Source organism: Theropithecus gelada, chromosome 14, assembly GCF_003255815.1.
Source record: "Theropithecus gelada isolate Dixy chromosome 14, Tgel_1.0, whole genome shotgun sequence".
Lineage (NCBI taxonomy): Eukaryota > Metazoa > Chordata > Mammalia > Primates > Cercopithecidae > Theropithecus > Theropithecus gelada.
The window spans coordinates 39,496,866-39,516,578 of record NC_037682.1 but is presented as its reverse complement, the minus strand read 5'-3'; positions in this window follow the sequence as shown (position 1 = coordinate 39,516,578).

Below are 19,713 nucleotides of genomic sequence, written 5' to 3'. Positions count from 1 at the left end.
GCTGAATGGTATCCCTACAAAATTCATATATTGGAGTCCTAAATTCAGTGCCTCAAAATGTCACTGTGCTTGGAGATAGGACCGTTAAAGAGCTAATGACAGCAATGTGAGGTTACTGGAGTGGGTGCTAGTCCAATATGACTTGTATCCTTGTAAGAAGACTTGATTAGGACACAGACTTTCACAGATGAAAGACTGTGCTTTGACACAGAGAGAAGGTAGCCATCTGCAACTAACACAATGACATAACCTCTAAAGCTTCATAGTTGTCATTTAAACAGGTAGAGTATGTCCCCAAGGAAGCAGTGACTTTGTAGTTCCCTTTTGAATTACTGGAAATTTGATGTGATTTATTTAATTACAATTATATGTCAGTGCCCTTAAGTCTTTTATTGGCCAATTCTGTCTAGGCAGTGACTCAACGATGCTTCCTGCTTGACATGCTAAAACAGAACAGTCATTCTTCCATTTTTTATTGTAATTAGTACATTTACAATATCTTTCATGCCAGGGAATAATCCTGTGTATTTTGAAAACCAAATCAGATCTGAAATTTAAGAGCTATTATTGTACTGTACTTTCATCAAAAAGCAAGTAACCAAGAAAATAAATCTCATTTTTTTTTTTTTGTACTGGAGAATATGTCCTCGAGATATGATGACCAGAGTCTTTGAAAGCCCAAATTGAAAGGCATGGTGTGACAAAGGATATTTTTTCCGATATGAACTATGAATTCATTTGGATTAAAATTTTACAAATAGATGAATACAAAATCCATTTTGGTTTATCAAATGAATTACCATTACTGAAAAGAAAAAAAATCCTAGAAAATTGAAATTATGGGGAAATCTCAAGACATACATTCGCTGAAACTTTAGGGAGAAGCTTAATAGCTTAGATTTACAGAGAGAATTTTAAATAAGAAAAAAAAATTGCTTCCGAAGAATACAGAAATCTCTCCTTCTAGCTTATGATTGACTCATGTTTCCCAGGCATGTCAGCTCCAGGCAAGGATGCAGGTTTTGATGAATGAAAAAGCCCAGTTGAGACGACATAAGAAAATTTGTAAGCATTCTCCCCCACACACAAAAGTCTGTAATAGATTTTCAAGTTGGGAATAAGAAGCCATGGGGAGATTTTCAGAAGCAGTAAGAGAAAGCTACCTTTTAGATAGCTCTGCCCAGTCCTTGGTGAATCATATTGATTATTATAGGCAGAATCCAGAGGACAGAGAAATCTCCCAGCAAAGGTAGTCTAGGTAAAAGTCCTTGAATCCATTCCTCATGAAAAAGAGAAAGAAAAAAGGATCTGGCATTTTTCAATACCCACTCAGCAGCCATTTACCTAATACCCAGTTATTTAAAAATAACTTTTAGTTTGTGTGGTTTTACTAATAGTCTTCAACAATATCCTAAAATGCAAACATAGCAGCCCAGCACAGAATCAGCATTATGTAAGAACCCATGGGATATTCATATAGAGCAGAATTAGAGAGACAAGTATAAAGCAAAGAAAATAAAATTTAGGATGAATGCACAACAGAAATCACTTCCTGAGGCTTGCAAAGGGACTTTACTAGCATCCAGACAATTAGAACATGAAAGTCTTGCAGATCCCTTCTATAAAGTTTTTTCAGTAGTCACCTGTATCATTATAAATGTTTTGCATGTAATCTCATGCCAAACTAGTGATTAGTCAATTTTATAAATCTATTTGTTGTCAATATAAATTTCAAAAGTTAGAAACTTCTCTACGTATTATTAGATGTATACATTCAGGTCAAGGTTGCATGTATATCAAGAATCTGGTTCCTACAGTTGCTAACTTGGATTACTAGGTCTTCTTCAAGAACACTTTGTTAAACTGTCCATGTGTGCTATTTGTCACAAGTATTCAGAAAACAAAACGTAAAGGTCGTGGTTGATGGCCTTTGGTCTACAGTCAGAAAAGTGTCAAAGGAGCAACAAGTAATTTTACATTGTACTTGATGACAATTTCTAATGAGCTGGGGAAAATTAGGGATGGAAATATAGAGGAAGTAACAAATAAACTAAGTGGAAATTGCCAAGTTTATAGAATGAAGAGTAGGTGTTAGAACAAGAGAAAGTTAAAGTATGTTTAAGGAAGAAGCAGATCTTAAAATGCAGAGTTGAAAGTCGTCGTGTATCTAAGCCATTGATAGTACAGAGAACTTTGAGTTGTAGACGTAAACAGAGGCATGTTTGAATAGAGCCAAAGGCTGAGGTTGTGATATTGGGAAACTTCAATAATATGCCGAATGGGGAGTCTTGAAGGATACAAAGTAGGGGAGGATTAGCAACTAATTTGTAGGTTAGCAAGACTATTTGAGCCAAAAAAAGCAAGATAAATGAAAATTTGTTCAGAATTATAGTCAAATCAGCAACCACAGTACCAGTTTCAATAATCATCTTAAAACATATTTCTCTGTGCAATCTCAGCTCTTTAAGAAAGAAAAGTGTGGGTAATGATGTTATTTTTACTATTACAATAACTACTATTTGTAACATCATTGAAGTATAATTTACATACAATAAATGTATCCGTCTTGCATATAAAATTTGATGAATTTTGACATATATGTACATCTGTGTACACTTTACCCATTTTTTATGAACTCTATTCCCATCACTCATAAAATTATCTCATGCTCCTTAGCAGGCATTTGGCAGACATATGTATTGCCCTTGGGAAATAGCTTTACAAGCTTTAAACAATGCCATTTACAAGAGCCAATATTTTAACTTAAATGAAATAAAATTAGTCTTTTTTACTTCTTTTATATTTTATAATACTTGTACCTGGTCAAAAATATCATAAAACATCTTCTGTATTTTCTTCTGGAAAGTTTATAATTATAATTTTTATATTTTTTTCTGGCCCATTTATGGATATTTATATCTGGAAAGGTAATATGGGACATGATGATAAAATATTTTAAATGCAAATTCAAAAATATTTTCTATACATTCTTTAATGTTAATTGGTGTATTTAAAGAATGTAGATTCATTGAAAATAGCTATATTTAGCTCTGTTTTAGAAAAACTAATCTGACAGCTTTCTTTACAGATTTTTTTTTTAACTGTTCAGTTGTAGAAGTTTCTTTGAAAGTTATTGCCATATCAGATGTATGGTTTGCAATTTACTCTTGCCATAGGTTATCTTTTCACTATTGATTGTTTTTATTGCTAAAGAGAGCTGCTATTGTTGTTATTGTCGAGTTATTTATTTTACTCTTTAAAGCTTCATTATTTTCAATTATTACAGACACATAATAGCTGTATGTATTTATAGGTATGTGTGATGATTTAGTACAGGTATACAATGTATAATAATCATACCATGGTAACTGGAGTATCCATCACCTCAAGCATTTGTCATTTATGTTAGAAACATTCCAATTCCACTCTTTTAGTTACTTTAAATACACAATAAGTTATTATTGAATATAGTCACCCTATTTTATTATCAAATACTAGATTTTATCATTTCCATCTAATTATATTTTTACACTTATTAACAATTCCCAATTTTTTCCTTCTTTCCACGACCCTTCCCAGCCTCTGGTAACCATCATCCTACTCTCTATCTGAGTTCAATAATTTTAATTTTGGGGTCCCATATATGATTAAAAGCATGTGAAATTTGTCTTTTCTGTGTCTTGCTTATTTCACTTAACATAATGTCCTAGAGTTCCATTCACATTATTGCAAATGACAGAATTTCATTCTTTTTATGGTTGAATAATATTCCATTGTGTATATGTACTACATTTTCTTTATTCATTCATCTATTGATGGGCATTTAGATTGACCCCAAATCTTGGCTATTGTAAATAGTGATGCAATAAATATGGCAGTGCGCTATCTCCTCGGTATACTAATTTCCTTTATTTTTAATATGTACTTACCAGTAAAATTGCCAGATTATTCATGAATTGCAAGAACCAATATTGTTTAAATGTCTATAATACCAAAAGTAATCTACAGATTAAATGCAATTCCTGTCAAAATACCAATGACATTTTTTTCATGGGAATAGAAATAATATCCTTATTTTTTTGTGGAACCACAAAAAATAAAAGAATAGCTAAAATCATCCTGAGTGGGGGAAAACTGAAGGAATCACATTCTCTTACTTCAAATTATACTACAGAGCATTAATAACCAAAACAGCATGGAACTATCATAAAAACAGTTTCATATACCAATGGAGCTAAATGTAGAACTCAGAAATAAATGTACACATTTATAGGAAACTCATTTTTAACAAAGGTGCTGAAAACATGCACTGGGGAAAGGATAGCCTCTTCAGTAAATGGTGCTGGGGAAACTGAACTCTACTAGGCCCCTATCTCTCACCATATACAGAAATCAGATCAAACGGATAAAATTCAAGACCTCAAACTGTGAAATTACTAAAAGAAAACATTGGGGAAACTCTTCAGGACACTGGTCTACGCAAAGATATCTTCAGTAATACCTCAAAAGCACAGGCAACCAAAGCAACCAAATGATCAAATGGAATCACATCAAACTAAAACTCTGCATGGCAAAGGAAACAATCAACAAAATTAAAAGAAAACCCACAGAATGGGAGAAAATATTTGCAAATTACCCATCTGATAAGGGAATAATAACCAGAATATATAAGGTGTCAAATAACTCAATAGGAAAAAATTAAATAATCCAATTTTTAAAATGGGAAAAATGATCTGAATAAACATTTATCAAAAAACATATACAAATTGCCAACAGGTGTATGAACAAATGTTCAACATCATTAGACATTAGAGAAATGTTATAAAACAACTATGAGATATCATCTCACCCTAATTAAAATGGCTTTTATCCAAAAGACAGGCAATAATGAACGCTGGTAAGGATGTGGAAAAAGGGAAACCCTCTTACACTGTTGGTGGGAATGTACAATAGTGCAGTCACTATGGATAACAGTATGGAGGTCCTTCAAAAATTAAAAATAGAACTAGCATATGATCCAGTAATCCCACAGCTAGGTATATATTCAAAAGAGAAGACATTAGCATATTAAAGAGATATCTGCAGAACTTTAAAATTAAGCACATGTGTGCGCACACACACACACACAGGGTTCTACTTGTCTGTTTGCTTTTCTGTTTGCTATATTACATGGTATTATTGTAAATAGACTGTGATAAAGATTTTCCTCTATGTGTTTTTCCAGGGTTTTACAGTTTAAGATTTTACATTTAAGTCTTCAGTACATTTTGACTCAAGTTTCGTGTTTTGTGTAAGATAAGGCCCACTTTTATCTGTTTGCATGTGATTTTCAGGTTTTTCCAGCACCATTTGTTAGACTATTCTTACCTCCATGGTGATTCTTGGTGCCACTGTCAAAGACCAGCTGACTGTATATGTGTAAGTTTATTTCTGGGCTTTATTCCATTTATTAGTCTATATGCTTGTTCTTATGTCTCTGATATACTATTTTAATTATTGTAGCTTTGTGGTGTGTTTGGAAATCAGAAAGTATGGTGCAGATTTGTTCTTTTTTCTCAAGATTGATTTAGCTACCAGGGGTATTCATATGAGTTTTGTGTTTTTTCTATTTTTTTTAAAACGGATTTCTACAGAGATTGCATTGAATTTGTAGATCATTTTGGGTGATATGAACATTTTCATGGGAGTAAAGTTAAAGGTGAGGAAAAACTTGTGTTTTACACTTAGTGAGATTTCCATGCTGTGTAGAGTTCATTGCACTTATCTTTATCAAGTCTGCTAATTTTAGCCTGCTGATAATTTGCACATGATTTTGCTGACAACTTGGAAACTCTGAATGTGTGTTAGATATGAAATTTAATAATTGTTCCCTTTTGGTATAGCACTGGCTTCCGCTGTGAATAAACTGCTATTTCTTCTTACAGGTAGGTCAACAATGGACTGAAAATGAGTCATTCCTAAATTGTTCCTACCAATTAAAATTAGATTGGTACTTTTTTGCACCATTATTAAGAAATAATTTTTTTAGCTATAGCAAAAGTAAAAAATAAGAAGCGTTGGTGCTAGCTTGCAAACTTCATGGTTTTGTCTTGTATACTGTAATTGAGGGAAAATAAAGGTGATGGATATTATTTAAGTCAAACTTTTCAATGTGCTGACATTTGAAATATTTATATTTTGATTGGTGGTTATGTCACCCGGAACAACAATATAGCCTGAAAATGGATTAAAAATAAACAGAGAAGACACTATTCCCTGTAGATTTGCAAACAGAAATTCAAGAATTTAGGTAGAACTAACAAAGAAGAATAAAACATTTCACCAAATAATGGATGAGGAAACAGTCAAAGAAGTCAAAATTATGACCTACTAAACATGGAAATGGCAGCATTTTTGTCTAGTTGAAAAGATCAGGTGTTGAAATTTTATTCTGTGAAATCTCCTTGCTTATTTTATAACATGGATATATTTCTTAACCACCTGATCCTGATAGCTAAGATGTAAAATTTAATATTTATCATAAAAATCTCATTCATTTGATATTTACAAAAGTAAATGAGGTGAACTATGAAAAACCGTTGTGGAAATCTAGACAGTAGTAAGCTCATAATAGCTTCTAAGAACTCACATCTAGACTAGAGGAAAAGTGGTCATGGAAAAACTTTGTTTTTGTTCAGTTCCCTTAACATTATCTGAGTTGTCATTCTTTTGAAATCACAGAGGTGGGAAATAGCATAGCAGAAAATAGAAACTACAGTAGAAGAAGAAAATTTGAGCCAGAGGTGATGAGGGGAAATATAATCACCTTCAAAACTTCCTAAACTACTGAGGGTAGAAAAGTAGGAATTGTGATGGGATGAGGATTTGGTTATACATTTAAGCTATTATTTCTCTCTTAGGTTAAGGTAGTAACTACTTACATTAAGCAATCAGTAGGCCATTCCCTGAATAATATATAATCTATTGTGCTGCCAAAGATTTAAGCAACTATTCAAATATGCGAGAGTGAAAATAGTGGCTTCAGTAAACAAACACCACTACCTCATATAGAAGCACATCTTATCTGACTATGATTCATTGTTTTAAAGTAACTTCGTATCTTATCCAGGGAGAAGGGATAGTGTTTGAATATATTTCACATAGAAGAATCAACAGCTGTATGAAATCCTCAAACTACCCATAGGCTTATTAATATTGCTATTAGTCTACTTTAAGAATAAGTATTGAGTGTATACTAACATTAAGCATTATATGAATAACATTTTATTTTAAGAATGCTTAATTTTAGCTTGCACTTACTAGTTAGGAGTGTAGAAAAGGCTTTCCTCTACTTTCATCTTTTTCCCATGGTAGGGTTTGCTATCCTCATTTTACATATGAGGAAATTGAGGCTCTCAGTGATAAGATAACTTGTCCAAAGCTATGCAAATAATGGTGTAAAAGCAGGATTAACACATGGGTGTTTTAACCTATATTATTCTACAAACATTGTTCACTCTTTTCCACCACTTGATTTCATTTGTACTATAGTTTCATTAATGGTAGGTGTCTGGTTTTACCAAAGTTGTTGCTCTAATTTTTCTGTAATTATGATGATTTACATAGATATTGTATGTATCTTGATATTGGGGAGGCGTAGAGAGATAATTTCACAGAATATCGTGAGTTAGAAATCCCAAATACAAGTAAAATAAATAATTTTTCTTAAAAGACAGTAAAGTCCAAGAAAAAAAGTAAAATCTGTCTACATAAAACAAGAATTACTGTATAAAGAAAACAAAAGTTTACTGCATGTGGATACTTTGTGGTCTGCTAGATGGGTTCTCAATCTGCCTGACTGTGTTTCTGTTTCAAGTTCACTACAAATAAATAGCATACATATAATGGGCTATATTCTTCACTACTAATTTCACATGATGTTGTCATTCAGTTCATGTTTGGATACTACTACTTTTCTAATGATTTCTTTCTCGCATTAAATTCATCTGAATATAATATAAATATATATATATATTTATTTTATATATATATATATTTATATATTAAATTGATGCTCATCTTTGTTCTTTTGAGTCCCCAAATAAAATCCCTACCAAGTGAACTTTTCTATTTCGGTCCAAAAATAAATAATTAATTAGACAATATGTAAATGCTTATTGTATTATTTTTAGATGCCCAATTAATTTGTTTATTTTTGGTTTAATCAAAAGAGAAATGCATTAGAACATCCCACAGAAATCAAGGAAAATTTGAATGTGTGCCTTTAGAAGTGTGGGATCCCAGATGGTTTCAGAGATCTTGAGATGGTGTAACTATATTTGGGGATTATCATATTTACTTAGGTATAATTTACACAAAATAAATTCACTATTTGTGAGTGTATAATACAATGTGTTCTGATAAATATATACAATTGCTTAATCACCCGGTATATACAACAATTTCATCACCCCAAAGGTTTCCTTGCCACAGAGCTGCGATCACTGACCTGCTTTCTATCCTTGTGAATTCGATTCTATTAAATGTCATGTGATGAAATCACATGGTTCAGTATTTTGTGTCTACTATCAGTTAGCATAATGTAAGAATCTATATGTTGTCTGTGTCAGTAGTTCAGCCTTTTTATTGCTAATTAGCATTCATTGTATGAACATAGCATAAATTATTATTATTATTATTTCTTATTCTTTTTTTTTCTTTTGAGACAGTGTTTCATTTTGTTACCCAGGCTGGAGTGCAGTGGCGCAATCTTGGCTTACTGCAAATTCTGCCTTCTGGGCTCAAGAGATCCTTGGAACTCAAGGAATCCTCCTGCCTCAGCCTCCTTAGTAGCTGGGAGTACAGGCATAGGCCACCACCCCCAACTAATTTTTGTTTTGTTTTGGGGGGTTTATTTTTATTTTTTGGTAGAGATGGGGCATACTTTGTCCATTCACCTTTCATGAACATTCTGGTTATTTTAAGATCATTGCTGTTATAATAAAGCAGCTATGGACACTTGAATACAAGTCTTTGTGTCTACATGTGTTTTTATTAATTTTGAGTAGATACCTACAGGTGAAATTTCTGGGTCATACTGTAAATATATATTTATTTTAATTTTAAAATAGTTTGCAAATTATTTTCCAAGGTTGCCATACTATGTTGTATTCTCATCAGCAATATATGAGAGTTTCTCTCAATCTTCCTCAACATACGGTGATTTCAGTAATTTTTAATTTATTCAAATCAGTAGGTGTGTCATAGTGTGTTATCATGGTCCTAATTAACATTTTCCTGAAACCTGATGATCTTGGACATTTTTCAGATGTTTATTTGCCATCTTATATTGTTTTAGTTAAGGGTCTGATCAAATATTTTGCCCATTGTTTTATTTGGTTGTTTCCCATTATTAAACTACAAATGTCCGTGTGTGTGTGTGTGTGTGTGTGTGTGTGTGTGTGTGGTGTATACAAGTATTTGCTGGAATGTATTATACTATAAATATGGATATATTATTTTATAAATATGTAGCATAATATATATTCATACTATAATTATGTATAGTGTATATATATGGCATATACTATATAATTTATCACATATATGGTACATATATCACACATTTTTTCAAAGCATAGTGATTTCCTATTCATTTAAGTCTAATTATCAACGTTTCTTATTTTATGTTTTGATGTTTTTTGCTTTTTGTCTTAAGAAATATGAAATTAATGTATAGTCACTATAATTTCAATTCTATTTTTAAAGGTTTTCATTTTGACTCTGACACTTATTTTATTCTCCATTGAATAAGAATATGTAAATTTCCCCATACTATTGTTTAAAATGTTAGTATTTATTTTTCATTGATTTGTTGAGTCATCCATGTTAATAATTGGTCACATATATGTGTATCTACTTCTGAACACTATTTCATTGATCTATATGTCTATTCTGTGTAAATACTACACTTCCTTGACTATAATAGCTTTATACTAAATCTTGTATTTATGTGCTGTTGGTACTGGCAATTTGTTCTTTTTTTTTTTTTTTCCTCTTTTTGCAAAATACTTTGACTAGTTTAGGTCATTTACATTTAACTGTAAACTTTGGAATCACTTTGTTAATGTCTATAAAAATCTCCACTGGAAGTTGATTTCACATTGAATTTATAGATTCAAAAAGAAAAACTATTTTTAAAAATAATTGACTTTGTTATTTTCATTAGTGTTAGGTTTATAGAAAAATTGAGTGGAAATTACAGCGACTTCTCAAATCCTACCTTAACACCTCTTCCTTTGGCCTCAATCTCTCTATCCCACTCTTAATTTTCCCTATGGTTAACATCTTGCATTAGTGTGGTGCATATGTTAAAACTGATGAGCCCATATTGAAACATGATTATTAACTAAAGCCCATAGTTTACATTAGGGTTCACTCATTGTATTGTACATTATATGGGCTTTGCCAAATGTAAATTGACATGTATCCATCATTAGAGTATAATATGAAGTAGTTTCACTACCCTAAAACTCCTATGCTCCACCTATTCATCCATTCCTCCTTCCCCCAGAACCACTGGTAATCTCTGATGTGTTTACTGTCTTCTTGGTTTTTGCCTTTTGCAGAATTCCTTAAAATTAAAATCATACAGTGTGTCTTTCCACATTGACTTATTTCACTTAGTCATATACATTTATGTTTCTTTGTTTTTTCATGGCTTGACAGCTCATTTCTTTTTATAACTGAATAATATTTCATTGTGTGAATGTACCATAGCTTGTTTGTTCCTATAATTTTAATAATTACTATATTTCTATTGCTTGACCACAGTATAAGTCTATTTGTTGAGGCTCTATAAAATTACACACAGCAATAACTTGGATTTTTTGTGCAAATATTTTGGGTGATTATTTAAAATATTTATGCCTAAGGTCATTTTTATTGTACTGTGAAGGGTATGTTTTTCTTCTTTTGTGAAGGGCATTTTAATCACTATTTATGATTATGTGATGGTAGCACATATATAGATATGTAATTGATCTTTGTATACTGATCATTGCATGCTGATTCATTGATGGCAATGCCATCAGTGAGTAAATACAGCTATACTTGTTTCGTTTTAATATACATTCTTTCTATTTATTTTTCTTGACTTATGGAATTGGCTGGGACCATGAATATAACGTTGAAATAAAGTGATAAGAGAAGACATCATTGCTATATTGCCAATCTTAGGGTGAAAAACCGTCTTCCAACATTATTATGTTAGCTATAGGTTTTCCACAGATGCTCTTCATCAGATTGAGGAAATTCCCTTTATTCCTTGGTTACAAACATTTTTTATCATTGAAGGATAGTAAACTTTTTTCCAAATGCTTTCTATACCTTTACTAATATATTTATTTTAATAAAGTGGATTATTTTTATTGGTATTTGAATGTTAACACCTCTTTCTTTCCTGGGATAAACTCTATTTGACTCATTTGATCATGAGTATTATTCCTTTTTTTTATATACTAAAACCAGTGATGTCTCACTCCCTCTACCATTACAGCCTCTTTCAAGCCACCATCAACTTCCACTTGGACTGCTGCAATAACTAATACCCTCGCCCCAATCCTGACCTACCTCATACTGGCCAAAATCACAACACTGGACTGGACAGGATTAGGCCACTGGTAAATTCTTAGATGGAAATTCCTACAGCTCCTCCTTTGATTCTGTCTGATCTGGCATGTAGTCTTCTTGAAGTTTGACCACATCAAGCTCAGTTCTGCTAAGGGGTTCAGGCTGGACTACCGGCCCCCAGGACTTTTCATGATTTTCTCAAATTCTCCCTCTTTAGATTGGACTTTTGTTCTTAAAATGCTTAAAGTGACAGCATTCCCTTCATCATCCTATACTCTCTGTACCTTCTCTATATATTTTCCAGGACTCATGTGGTACTAGTAATTTAGTTATTGATTTCTTTATTGCCTCTGTTCCCCACAAAACATATGCTTTGTAAATCAAGAATTTGATCTCGTTTACTTCACTATCCTCAGTCGCTAGGTAATGCCTGACATTTTGTTATAACTAAATGTTAATGTTATAAGTAATTTAGTTCACCTCCTTCATTTGACAGGTATGAGAATTTTAAATGCATTTCTTGTCTCTGAGTGGTGAGTATTGAATGTTTGTTTGTAAAACTGAGAAAAATAAATACATGTCCTGGATCTATGAGATTATGCATGTAAAAGTAAAAAAAATGCAAATTTTAAAACATTTCTTAATATTCTTGGTCTCATCTCTTAGGCCTCTAGCCCATAGTTATACCATAAGATACATAGCTCTAGGAATTTTATTAATCTAGTTTCTCTTCTATCAGAAACTAGACTGCTTTGAATATAAACACCAAACTTTTTTTGTCTAGTTAGTGCTATATAAAATTTGAATTTTCTTTTAAAGTTAGAAATGAAAGCTGATATAAAATAGAAATCTATCTGTGCTCATTTTTTGGAGTACAATGTTTTCCTGCTATTTTTAAATTTTAGAAAACATAATTTTAACAATGAATATTTATTTCATCATTAGATAATTTTATGATACATAAATTACTAATAGAATTTAAGATTTAAATAATTGTTTAATCATTCGCATAATTTTTTACAACCTTGTATTAAATTACTGTCATAAATGACTGCAGTTCACCTAATAAACAGCATTAACTATGATGACTTTCAAAGTTAACTCTACAATAAATTAGCTTCATTTTGTAATTAATGAAAACAAAAAATTGTAGTAGCTATTAGTTGATAATAATTAAGGCAGCTTCAAGCTACAAAGAACAGAATAGGATAGATTAAGCTAGACAAATTTGGGTGGAATCTTGTATTTTAATTTCACAAGGTTTAAAATTTTTCCTCATCTTCACTTTTTCACACAAAATGATGGTTTGTGGTTAGGTTTTTTGGTTTGTTTGAGTAGGCATTGCTTTTTAAAATAATATTGCAAGAAATCCTGGCAAAATAATCTTAGCAAGGACTCAAATAGATCTTAGTAAAATAGGCAAATAAATAAATATTAACAAATAATTTATGATGTTATTAAAACTGCTAATATAAATGAAGCAATGTAGTTTGTTTAAAAATGAGGTGACATAGAAATTGTAGAGTAAATATTTTTGGCATATTAACACTGCAAGCTTCCACTTTTTTTTTTTTTTTTTTCCTCTTTTGGAGATGGAGCCTTTCTCTGTCACTTAGGCTGGAGTGTGGTTGTGCCATCTCGGCTCACTGTAACCTCTGCCTCCCGGGTTCAAGCAATTCTCCTGCCTAAGCCTCCCGAGTAGCTGAGATTACAGGTGTGCACCAGCATGCTTGGTTAATTTTTGTATTTTTAGTAGAGACGGGGTTTCATCATGTTGGCCATGCTGGTTTCGAACTCCTGACCTCAGGTGATCTGCCTGCCTCAGCCTCCCAAAGAGCTGGGATTGCCGGTGTGAGCTATTGTGCCTGGCCTGCAAGCTTCTTTTGACCTAACTCGGAATGCTCATAGTGTCACTTCCAGTGTATCCAATGTCAAAAGAAATTACTAAAGCAAGTGAAAATGCAAGGAGAGGAAAGCTAAATTTTATCTCTTTGTAGGGGGTAATGTCTAATAATTTTCCATCATCTTCAATCTGCCATAATTATGAAAAACGATAACTTTTGCATTGAGTAATATAGTTTAAGTATGTCTCAAAGCATTCCTACTCTGATGTATTTTGAAAGTAACCTAGCATTTCCGAAGAGAGGAATGAATCAGGGAGAAAGCCTTGATGTCAGTGAAAGTAACAGAGAGCAGGAACGATCACAAAATCTTGACACAAACTATTCAATGCTGCCTAGAAACTTAGTCTTTGAAGGGAACAGGCACAAAGAAGTGACAAATGGCCACACTTGCAAATATCGATCTAGTCTTGAAGGGGAAGATACGAAAAAGCAGTCAGGGGCTCACATGCCAGGCTGTTTATATCCTTATTCTCCTCAGAATACATTAGATTGGAACACAATGACTGAACATACTCTTTTCCAAAGTTTTAATATTATGAATCTTGTGTTGGAATGGGAAGGAGTTTATATTGAGTCTGGAAGAAGGCATATGTCACTGTGTTTGGCAATGGCAAGCTACTCCAACTGACTTTCACATGTAGCAATTACAGATGCATGTGGCCATATTTAAAAACTATGGGTAAACTAGGTATCCTAAGAGTCTATAGCTTCTTTTAGCCAATGAGTTCATGAGTAAGTGAAGGATGGGATACCTAGACTGCCTTTAGCCAGGTTACCTAACTAATAATTTTGAGTAAATTCCTCAAAGAATAATTCAACAACTACTTTATGTTGTGCTTTCTGCTGCTCTCTAAAGATACAAAGATGAAATTTGAGAAAGCGTGTAGAATGGACCTGATATAGGATAGCATAGGTGTTAACTCAATGAGAGCTGTTGCCTTGAAACATCTATGAAAAGTCACTAATTTTAGGTATCGAAGCCAATCAATCTCTTCAGACAGACACCTGTCTGCTATCACAGAGAGGCTTTTCTGTACCATGTAGATCAATATCAAACATAAAAAGAATCCTAGTTTTATACTAGAGGCTGAGTGTTATTAATAATAATTTATACATGATATTTTTAACAGTATAGACATTTTCTATTTTATGTTAACTATGTATTCATTTGGTATCTCTTTGCCCACCCACTCTGGGCAGAACTTGGATTTAATTTTTTCTTCATGGTGTCAAATTTTGAACATAAAAAGGGATTTAAAAAACAAATACGTTGTGACTCCAAGGTTATTTCACATGTTAATTCCATTAGAAAAAATTAAACAGTTCCTGTAAAAGCTCATGTATTACCATGAAAAATCTGGAGCTAAATATGCATATCAAAGCTGCTAAAAATATATCAAAGTAAAAATACAGTAACAAATAAATTATTACTATAAAGGTTATTTTTTTCTCAGAAGATGGGTGATTTCTGCATTTCCAACTGAGGTACCTCGCTCATCTCATTGGGACTCGTTAGAGAGTGGGTTCAGCCCACCATGGAGGGTGAGCAGAAGCAGGGTGGGGCATTACCTCACCTAGGAAGTGCAAGGGGGTCAGAGAACTCCTTCCCCTAGCCAACAGAAGCCTTGAGGGACTGTGCTGTGAGGAACAGTGCACTCTGGCCCAGATACTACACTTTTCCCATGATCTTAACAACCCTCAGACCAGGAGATTCCCTCGGGTACCTATGCCACTGGGTCCCTGGGTTTCAAGCACAAAACTGAGTGGCCATTTAGGCAGACACCAAACTAGGTGCAGGAGCTTTTTTCATACCCCAGTGATGCCTGGAAAGCCAGTGAGTCAGAACAGTCCCTTCCCCTGGAAAGAGGGGCTGAAACCAGGGAGACAAGTGGTCTAGCTCAGCGGATTCCACCCCCTCAGAGCCCAGCAAGCTAAGATTCACTGGCTTGAAATTCTTGCTGCCAGCACAGCAGTCTGAAGTCAACCTGGGTTGCTCGAACTTGGTGAGGGGAGGGGCATCCGCCATTACTCAGGCTTGAGTAGGCAGTTTTCCCTTCACAGTGTAAACAAAGCCTCAGTGAAGTTCAAATTGGGCAGAGCCCACTGCAGCTCTGCAAAGCTGTTGTAGCCAGACTGCCTCTCTAGATTCCTCCTCTCTGGGCAGGGAGGTCTCTGAAAGAAAAGGAGCAGCCCCAGTTAGGAGCTTACAGATAAAACTCTTATCTCCCTGGGACAGAGCACCTGGGGGAAGGGGCGGCTGTGGGCCTGCTTCAGCAGACTGAAACATTCCTGCCTGCCGACTCTGAAAAGAGCAGGGTATTTCCCAGCACAGTGCTTGAGCTCTACCAAGGAACAGACTGGCTGCTCATGTGGGTTTCTGACCCCCATGGCTCTGGAATGGGAGAAACCTTCCAGCAGTGGTCAACAGACACCTCATGCAGGAGAGCTCCAGCTAGCATCTCACAGGTGTTCCTCTGGGTTGAAGCTTCCAGAGGAACGAACAGGCAGCAATCTTTGCTGTTCTGCAGCCTCTGCTGGTGATACCCAGGCAAACAGGGTCTGGAGTGGACCTCCAGCAAACTCCAGCAGACCTGCAGCAGAGGGGCCTGACTGTTAGAAGGGAAACTAACAAACAGAAAGGAATAGCATCAACATCACCCAAAAGGACATCCATACAGAAACCCCATCCGAAGGTCACCAACATCAAAGACCAAAAGTAGATAGATCCACGAAGATGAGGAAAAACCAGGGCAAAAAGCCTAAAAATTCTAAAAACCAGAATGCCTCTTCTTCTCCAAAGGATCACAACTCCTCACCAGCAAGGGAACAAAACTGGATGGAGAATGAGTTTGAAGAATTGGCAGAAGTAGGCTTCAGAAGGTGGGTAATAATAAACTCCTTTGAGCTAAAAAAAAAAAAAAAAAAACATGTTCTAACCCAAGGTAAGGAAGCTAAAAATCTTGAAAAAAGGTTAGAGGAATTGCTAACTAGAATAACCGGTTTAGAGAAGAACATAAATGACCTGATGGGGCTAACAACACAGCAAGGGAACTTCGTGGAGCATATCACAAGTATCAATAACTGAATCGATCAAGCAAAAGAAAAGATATCAGAGACTGAAGACCAGCTTAATGAAATAGAGCATAAAGACAAGATTAGAGAAAAAAGAATGAAAAGGAATGAACAAAGCCTCCAAGAATTATGGTACTTTGTGAAAAGACCAAACCTACGTTTGATTGGTGTACCTGAAATTGATGGGGATAATAGAACCCAGTTGGAAAACACTCTTCAGGATATTATCCAGGATAACTTTCCCAACACAGCAAGACAGGCCAACATTCAAATTAAAGAAATAAAGAGTACACCACAAAGATATTCCTTGAGAAGAGCAACCCCAAGACACATAATCATCAGAAGTTGAAATGACGAAAAAAATATTAAGGGCAGCCAGAGAGAAAGGTCGGGTTGCCCACAAAGGGAAGCCAATCAGACTAACAGTGGATATTTCTGCAGAAACCCTACAAGCCAGAAAAAAGTGGGGGCCAATATTCAACATTCTTAAAGAAAAGAATTTCCTACCCAAAATTTCATGTCCAGCCAAACTAAGCTTCATAACTGAAGGAGAAATAAATTATTTTACAGAGAAACAAAGGCTGAGAGATTTTGTCACCACTAGACCTGCCTTAGAAGAGTTCCTGAAGGAAGCACTAAATATGGAAAGGAAAAACCAGTACCAGCCATTGCAAAAACATACCAACTTGTAAAGACCATCGACGCTATGAAGAAACTGCATCAACTAACAGGCAAAATAAATAGCTAGCATCATAATCACAGGATCAAATTCACACATAAAAACATTATCCCTAAATATAAATGGGTTAAATGCCCCAATTAAAAGACACAGACTGGCAAATTGTTTAAAGAGTCAAGGCCCATCAGTATGCTGTATTCAGGAAACCTGTCTCACATAGAAAGACACACATAGGCTCAACATAAAGGAATGGAGGAAGATTTACCAAACAAATGGAAAAAAAAAAAAAAAAAAAAGCAGAGGTTGCAATGCTAGTCTCTGATAAAACAGACTTTAAATCAAAAAAGATCAAAAAAGACAAACAAGGACATTACATAATGGTAAAGAGATCAATGCAACAAGAAGAGCTAACTTTCTTAAATATATGCACACCCAATAAAAAAGCACCCAGATTCACAAAGAAAGTTCTTAGAGACCTATGAAGAGACTTAGACTCACACACAATAATAGTGGGAGACTTTAAAACCCCACTGTCAATGTTAGACACATCAAGGAGACAGAAAAATGACAAGGATATTCAGGACTTGAACTCAGCTCTGGACCAAGTGGACTTAATAAACATCTACAGAACTCTCCACCACAAGTCAACAGAATATACATTCTCCTCAGCACCACATCACACTTATTCTAAAATCAACAACATAATTGGAAGTAAAACACTCCTCAGCAAGTGTAAAAGAACACAAATCATAACAAACAGTCTCTCAGACCACAGCACAATCAAGTTAGAATTTAGGATTAAGAAACTCACTCAGAACTGCACAACTACATGGAAGTTGAACAACCTAAATGACTACTGGGTAAATAACAAAATAAAGGCAGAAATAAATAAGTTCTTTGAAACTAATGAGAACAAAGACACAAGATACCAGAATCTCTGGGACACATTTAAAGCACTGTGTAGAGGGAAATTTATAGCACTAAATCCCCACAGGAGAAAGCAGGAAAGATATAAAATCAACACCCTAACATCAAAATTAAGAGAACTAGAGAAGCAATAGCAAACAAATTCAAAAGCTAGCAGAAGACAAGAAATCCCTAAGATCAGAGCAGAACTGAAGGAGATAGAGACACAAGAAAACTTTCAAAAAAAATCAATGAATCCAGGAGCTGTTTTTTTGAAAATATCAACGAAAAAGATAGACCGCTGGTCAGACTAATAAAGAAGAAAAGAGAGAAGAATCAAAGTGACACAATAAAAAAAAGATAAAGGGGATATCGCCAATAAACTCACAGAAATATAAACTAACATCAGAGAATACTACAAACACCTCTTTGCAAATAAACTAGAAAACCTAGAAGAAATGGATAAATTACTGGACACATACACCCTCCCAAGACTAAACCAGGAAGAAGATGAATCCCTGAATAGACCAATAACAAGTTCTGAAATTGAAGCAATAATTTATGACCTACCAATTTAAAAAAAAAAAGTCCAGGACCAGACGATTCATAGCCAAATTCTACCATAGGTACAAAGAGGAGCTGGTACCTTTCCTTCTGAAACTATTCCAAACAACAGAAAGAGGGACTCCTCTTTAACCCATTTTATGAGGCCAGCGTAATCCTGATACAAAAGCCTCACAGAGACACAACAAAAATAGAAAATTTCAGGTCAATATCCCTTATGGACATCGATGCAAAAATCCTCAATAAAATGCTGGCAAACTGAATCCAGCAGCACATAAAAAGCTTATCCACCACGATCAAGTAGGCTTCATTACTGGGATGCAAACTTGGTTTAACATATGCAAATCAATAAACATAATCCATCACATAAACAGAACCAATGACAAAAACCACATGATTATCTCAATAGATGCAGAAAAGGCCTTCGATAAAATTAAACATCTTTTCATGCTAAAAACTCTCAATAAACTAGTTATTGATGGAACGTGTCTCAAAACAATATGAGCTATTTATGACAAACCCTCAGCTAATATCATACCGAATGGGCAAAACCTGAAAGCATTCCCGTCAAAAACAGGTACAAGACAAGGATGCCCTCTCTCACCACTTCTATTCAACATAGCATTGGAAGTTCCAGCCAAGGCAATCAGGCAAGAGAAAGAAATAAAGGGTATTCAAATAGGAAGAGAAGAAGTCAAATTGTCTCTGTTTGCAGATGAGGTGATTGTATATATAGAAAACCCCATCGTCTCAGCCCAAAATCTCCTTAAGCTGATAAGCAACTTCAGCAAAGTCTCAGGATACAAAATCAATGAGCAAAAATCACAAGCTTTCCTATAAACCGATAATAGAGAGGCAAATCATGAGTGAAATTTGATTCACAATTGCTGCAAAGAAAATAAAATACCTAGGAATACAACTTACAGGGAATGTGAAGGACCTCCTTCAAGGAGAACTACAAACCACTGCTCAAGGAAA